Here is a 6,189-nt window from a genome sequence, read left to right on the forward strand (position 1 = left end):
TTCATGACAAATGTAAATCTTGAAAACGCCGCCACAAGAGCATTGTATGTTTGTCAGGTGTAAATACCTTTTAGCGGCCTTCCATTAGCCAGGAAAATACTGAACTGAGATGTTTGGCATCATAAAATAATACCAAGTGAGGGAGTCAAAGTATTGTCTGTGCGAGAGAGAACCACAGCTCAATTTCCATATTTAAAGACTATTGGAAGCAGAAACAATGATGCCAGTGAATAAAGGAGGACAACTTGGAAAAGGAAAGAAACGTGGGCCATACAAAAAATGGTATTAGAGAAGTGTGGCTCAATGATTAGAGCGGCAGACCCTGATGCAGAGGTCTAGCCCGGGACCAGGGTTCAATTCCCCGCCTCGGCGGGTCTTGGACTCAAAAATTCCACGGACCTGATAATTCTCGCCTCGGTGCCATTCCAATCATGGTGTCCCACTCTGCAACTCTGGGCAATAGCTTGCTTAATCTCCACAACGGCCCCCACAACGCTAAGGATGCCTGGCCTCCACATTGGGGGTGCCCAGGAGTGGACGCCTCACAGGGAAAGCCAGGATGGGTTCCACAGCGGTATTTGTACAAGCGCCTTGAGACCCTTGCGGGTGAGTAGTGCGCTATACAAGTATCAAATTTACATTTAAATTTACATTTATTAGAGGTAAGTGCACATTATCAAACAATACACCAAATCTGTTCAGAGGACACTTCAATCAACAAAACAGATTTATTCACAACGGTCAGTAACCTCAGGAGACACTCTCTTCTATAATGACATTTTTTATTAAAGTCTACTTTCTACACCAGTCACTTTCAACTAAGATGCAGTTAACAGTGCTACAGATGGCTCTTCTTTCTTTTTGAGGCAAGAGTGTGAAACTGGCTTCCTTGCAAAGAGTATGATCTGCTGTGCATGAGTTTTGTTTTACCCTGCTGTTTTCTTTCTTGTGATAGTTTAGCTAGGCAGGCCATTAATAGAAGGAACATGTAAGTAATTACATTATTAGCTATGTACTTAATATATTACTGTAATCATCTTCTAATTCATGTTCTGCAGAGACAAAGCATTGCGTTGTTTAGTTAAATGGTGCAGCAAGTTTAACGTGATCACAAAGTTAATATCAACAGACAGAGGGTTGAGGCTTATAACACTCCACACCTGACAATACAACATGTGAGCAATAAAACAGTACAAAGTACCATGGAGTACGCCCTTATTTATATACTCCAATACCAGGAAATGAACATTTCCTAATTTGACACAAACACAGTAGGTTCAGCACTGAGCAATGTATCAAGGTAATCAAAACAGTCTCTGTGTGCACATTGAAAAACTCCCAGTCCTCAGTAGTTTCTTTTTGTTCAAAGTAGTTCTTTATTTAATTTCTTGTTAAAATTCAATGACCATAGCAGACGCGTTTTGTCCCGCTCAGGGACTTCTTCAGGGCTCCACAATATATCCTAAAACTTTCACTGTTGACATTCAATCATCAGTCTGTAAAAGGTCAGTTGTTCAGACAATTTATGAAGTACTCCTTTCCATCTTACCGGCTCGGTAACCGGCAGCGTGTACGTGCGTCTGTTTCTTGGAGTGATCACAAAGTTATAATGTCCACTTTTGATAATTAATTTTTTAACATAAGTCACCAAACCAGCTTCTCTGATTTGCATGAAGCCAAATCAATACCATCACACTCAACCAACTGGAGATTATTGTACCGAAACAGTATTTGTTCATTCTCATGTTCCATCCTAATAGCCATGCATATATGGTGAATGCACACAAGACACAAAATAATGAATGCTGTAGGTACAAGAATTGCTCAACAACTGGGGGACTTTTAGAAGTCACAAAAAGACCTGTTCTAAACGTGACCAAGTGCAGAATTGAATTAATCGGTCCTTTTTCTGCATGAGAGTAGACAGAACATTTAATTGAAGAAGCAGATGACCGCATTATACAATATGCAGCACCGAAGAAAGTAAAAGAAGGGTCCTTGCAGACTTCAAGCACAGCAGATGATATCATCCCCAAAGGTACAGTATGAAATTGTAAACTCCTTTTTATACTGCTTGCATTAACAATTTGATGTATGAAAGTATATAGTTTGAAAGCACATCACTTGCAAAAATGAAGGTCCTAATCAACGCGCATTGAGTTTCTGCCACAGAAAAATTTAATTGGTTACTGACGTATGATACATTTACAATCTAATTACAACATATTTTGCTTACTTAACGTACAATTACATACTTTCTTTTGTTGTAGTTATTCATACATCACCTTCTGCAGAGCAGTGTACATTGCATTCAGACAACTGTACAGCAATACCAGATTATACCCCACCAGTAGATGACACAGATGAATTTTCAATTTACGCTGTTTGAGATACGCTTTGTAGCAGCTTAAAAGGTGAAATGGAGGCTCTGCTTAATGACTCGGGTTCTGATTTGGAACAACTTTTGGATCAAGTTGGATATACCATTCAAAATGAGTACGAAAAAATTCAAATTTGTTCTCATCAAACTAATACCACAGATGAATCATCACCTATTTTTGAGGGCTCCAACAAATGCTTAGGGGTGGTCATACTATTGCTTTGCTGCTTTATTATTTGTTTTCGCTTGAGTGATGAGGCAGCTGGCTATATGCTGAATCTCATCCATTTGCTCTTGCCACGTGATAATAGAATGTTCAAAACTATGCATCACCTTCACAAATATATCAAAAAATGTGTTAAGGCCCCAAATATTACTTACTATTGTGGTACTTGCTACAAACATGTTGATAAAAACACTCAGACCTGTCCTAACCAACACTGTATGAAAGATTTGATTCAAAGTGACTCAGTGTCTTATTTCATTCAGCGTAGCCTAATTGAACAGTTAGACTATGTTTAGGCGAAAACATTTTACAGAAAAGGTGAGGAAATATCGATTTGATCACTATATGGAGAATGAGAAACAAACAATAAAAGATGTATATGATGGGGAAATGTATTTGGATTTATTCAAGAGTGGATTCCTGAAAAACCCTAACAGCCTTTAATTTGCAATGAACACTGATGGTGTTCCTGTATTTAAAAGTTCCAAAATATCAATGTGGCCAGTGTACTTGACGGTAAACGAGCTGCCTGCATCTCAAAGAAAACTGCGTGAAAATATATGACATGGTATTTGGGTTTCCGCAAAAAAGCCAATAATGCGGTCTTTCTTAAAGCCATTATATATTGAACTTACACAGCTGGAAAGTGGAGTGTCATTTAAAGATCAAAACAATTGTAGTTTTACTTGCCACGCTACTCTTCTGACAATCACATGTGATTTACCAGCTTGTTGTCTTGTTTCAAACACCCAGTTTAATGGGAAGTTTGGGTGCTGGCATTGTCTACAAGAGGGTGAAGTCACTGTGTCAGGAAAAGGGCACTGTAGAGTATTTCCTTACAATGCTGAAAACCCAAAAGGCCCACCAAGGACACTCGATAGTACTAAATCAGATGTAAACAGTGCAATAGCAAATATCGAGAGTGGACTTGCTGATTACAGTGTAAGAGGGATCCAAGGTCCCATGTGGTCCAAGGTCCCATGTGGTCCATGTTTTTGAAACATTTTTGTGTAAGCAGAGGATTTGTGATTGATTACATGCATGGTGTATATAGTAGCACTATGAAATTGATGATGACCATCTGGTTCACTAAAGAATATAAGCATCATTCATACTCTTTTTAGGAAAAAGTTAAAGTAGTTAATGGCTATTTGAAACAGATAAAAAACCCACACTGGATGTTAGAAGAGTTCCAGGGTCTGTTGATTAACTACCATATTGAAAGGCCTCAGAGTTTCGAAACTTTCTTTTACTTTATAGAATGCTGGTGTTAAAACATGTTTTAGATAGATCACGCTATTTACACTTTTGTGTATTTATGAAAGCAATTCATAAGCTATTAAATGATGACATTAGTCAGGAAGATTTAAATATAGCAGAACAGTGTTTACTTTTGTTTGTGCGACTGTTTAAGGATTTATATGAAAAACGATTTTTCACAATGAATGTTCATCCATTTGTCCACTTAGTAGACAGTGTAAGAGCAACAGGGCCTTGGTTTACTGCTAATTGTTTTGTTTTTGAAGATCTTAATTGTTTCCTTTTACAACATGTGCATGGTACAGTAGGTATATAAACACAAATTCTAGATGCAGTAAATATGATACAAGTAATACCTGTGTTAATGGAAAATCATTTGCCTCCTGATAGTGTTGAGGCACAATTTTACCAGTGTATGATGTGTTCATATAAGAGAAACAGACGATACTTAAAAATTGAAAATTGCATTTACAGTGTTGGTTCTACATAGCCTTACAGCTTAACAGAGAATGAATATATAGCAGTAACTTAGATTACTCATATTTTAAGCTCTGATGTAGTAGCCTACAATAAAATATTTTTAGAACAAAGCAATATTCTTGTTTAAAGCTCAAATTACACTCGTATTCAGAGGTGAGACCAAAGTGTAATAAAATATGTAACAGAATCTGGAGTGTTTGCCTATGGCAGGGTGTCTAGATTCATTCAGTGTAAGCAGGCAGACGTCTGTTAACCTAGAACTCATGGTTCCACTTAAGTGTGAATCCTATGACATCAGGGAACCAGTTCATCTGGTTGTAGTAGATAACAACATCACAGCTATCAGGATATCAATGATAAAATGTTCCTTTTTTACATTGAGGTAGAAAATGAATCATTTGTAAGTGAAATGCCAAATCGATTTGAAATAGATTAAGGCAAATCATGCTAGAAAGATCTCCTACATGCATGTCTCTTTTTATAGTGCATTTGATTAGAAATCATCTTGATAAGCATTCTTAACCTGTGCTCCAAGGACACCAAGGTGTCCGCGACACCTACGCAGGGGTCCTAGACTGCTCATAAAACATAGTAATGTTGGCCAAATGATAGTGTATACCAATATAGAAGCAAAATGTACAACTGAACATTCAAAAATGTATTCATAAATGTGCAGCAATATGAAATTGGAGGCTAAAAATTAATTTGGTATCCTCAAATTTATTTTTGGGAGCAGAGCAAGTACATCAAATACAATACAGTATGGCCAATGGGTGGTCTCAATTGATTTTAGAAAACTTCAACCTTCCCATTACAAGATAAATGTTGGGTTTGTTTTTGCATTTGTTTGTGAATGCAATGAAATATTTCATAATTTGTGTATTTGTTTGATGGATGCTTGTTTCCCTCATTTGGGGCCTCATGTAGGTAAATAAAATTTACCGATTCTTAAATACCGAACCGTACCGAATCGGTATTTAAGAATCGGTAAGTTATATGTAGGTAACAAATCGGTAATATTTACCGAATCGGTAAAATTCGGTATTCAAGAATTGGAATTTACCGATTCGGTAAGTACCGCGGTGGTATTTACCGAATCGGTAAATACCGAGGTGGTATTTACCGATTTGGAAAATACCGAATCGGAAAAACGAAATCACATGACTGTTTGAAACAGCCAATCCTGTGCAACCAAACCACACCCAAGTAGGAAGTGGCCACACCCAGGCAGGTGCACTCAATCAACAGACTCAGGAGAGGCTGGGAGTGCAGAGGAGAGGCAGGGAGCCAGTGCCTGATTGTTGAGATCAAACTTCACTATGTCCAGCCAGAGGACAGGAGGGGAAAGGAGGCGCAAGGTGAAATTCAGCCCCAAGGAACTCCAGGTGCTAGTGGAGGAGGTGGTGAAGCAGCACCAGAAGCTTTTTGGGAGGCAATCCCTGCAAGTGGCAGAGTGTGAGAAGCGCACTATTTGGCTGGCAATCCAGGTGCAGGTAAATGCTGTGGGAGTGACCCACAGGGACGTTGACGTACTAAAAAAACGCTGGTACGACCTGCGCATCGTGACTAAGAGGAAGATGGGGGACATCCAGAAGGAGGCCAGCCGGACAGGAGGTGGAAGTAACAGGGCACCTGCCCTCACCGAACTGGAGGAGCTGGTGCAGTCGACATTCGAGCACGAGAGTGTCGTGGGCCTTGGGGATGCCGACAGCTCTGGCAGAGCCGCCACACAACAAGGTAAGAGGAATGCACATCAATGTAGCCCCCCCCCCTACCCCTATCCCACATCCCCCATTGTGAAATGGGTATCCCACTCCAGTCCATGTGTTACTGCAGACAGGCA

General features: G+C 39.3%; 1 pseudogene; it reads left to right on the forward strand.

Annotated features, from left to right (window-relative positions):
* The first annotated feature begins 217 nt into the window (after positions 1 to 217).
* Positions 218 to 4,782, forward strand: LOC146784420 (uncharacterized; annotated as a pseudogene).
* The last annotated feature ends 1,407 nt before the right edge of the window (positions 4,783 to 6,189 follow it).

This window comes from Triturus cristatus, chromosome 11 (genome assembly GCF_964204655.1).
Source record: "Triturus cristatus chromosome 11, aTriCri1.1, whole genome shotgun sequence".
Taxonomy (NCBI): Eukaryota; Metazoa; Chordata; class Amphibia; order Caudata; family Salamandridae; genus Triturus; species Triturus cristatus.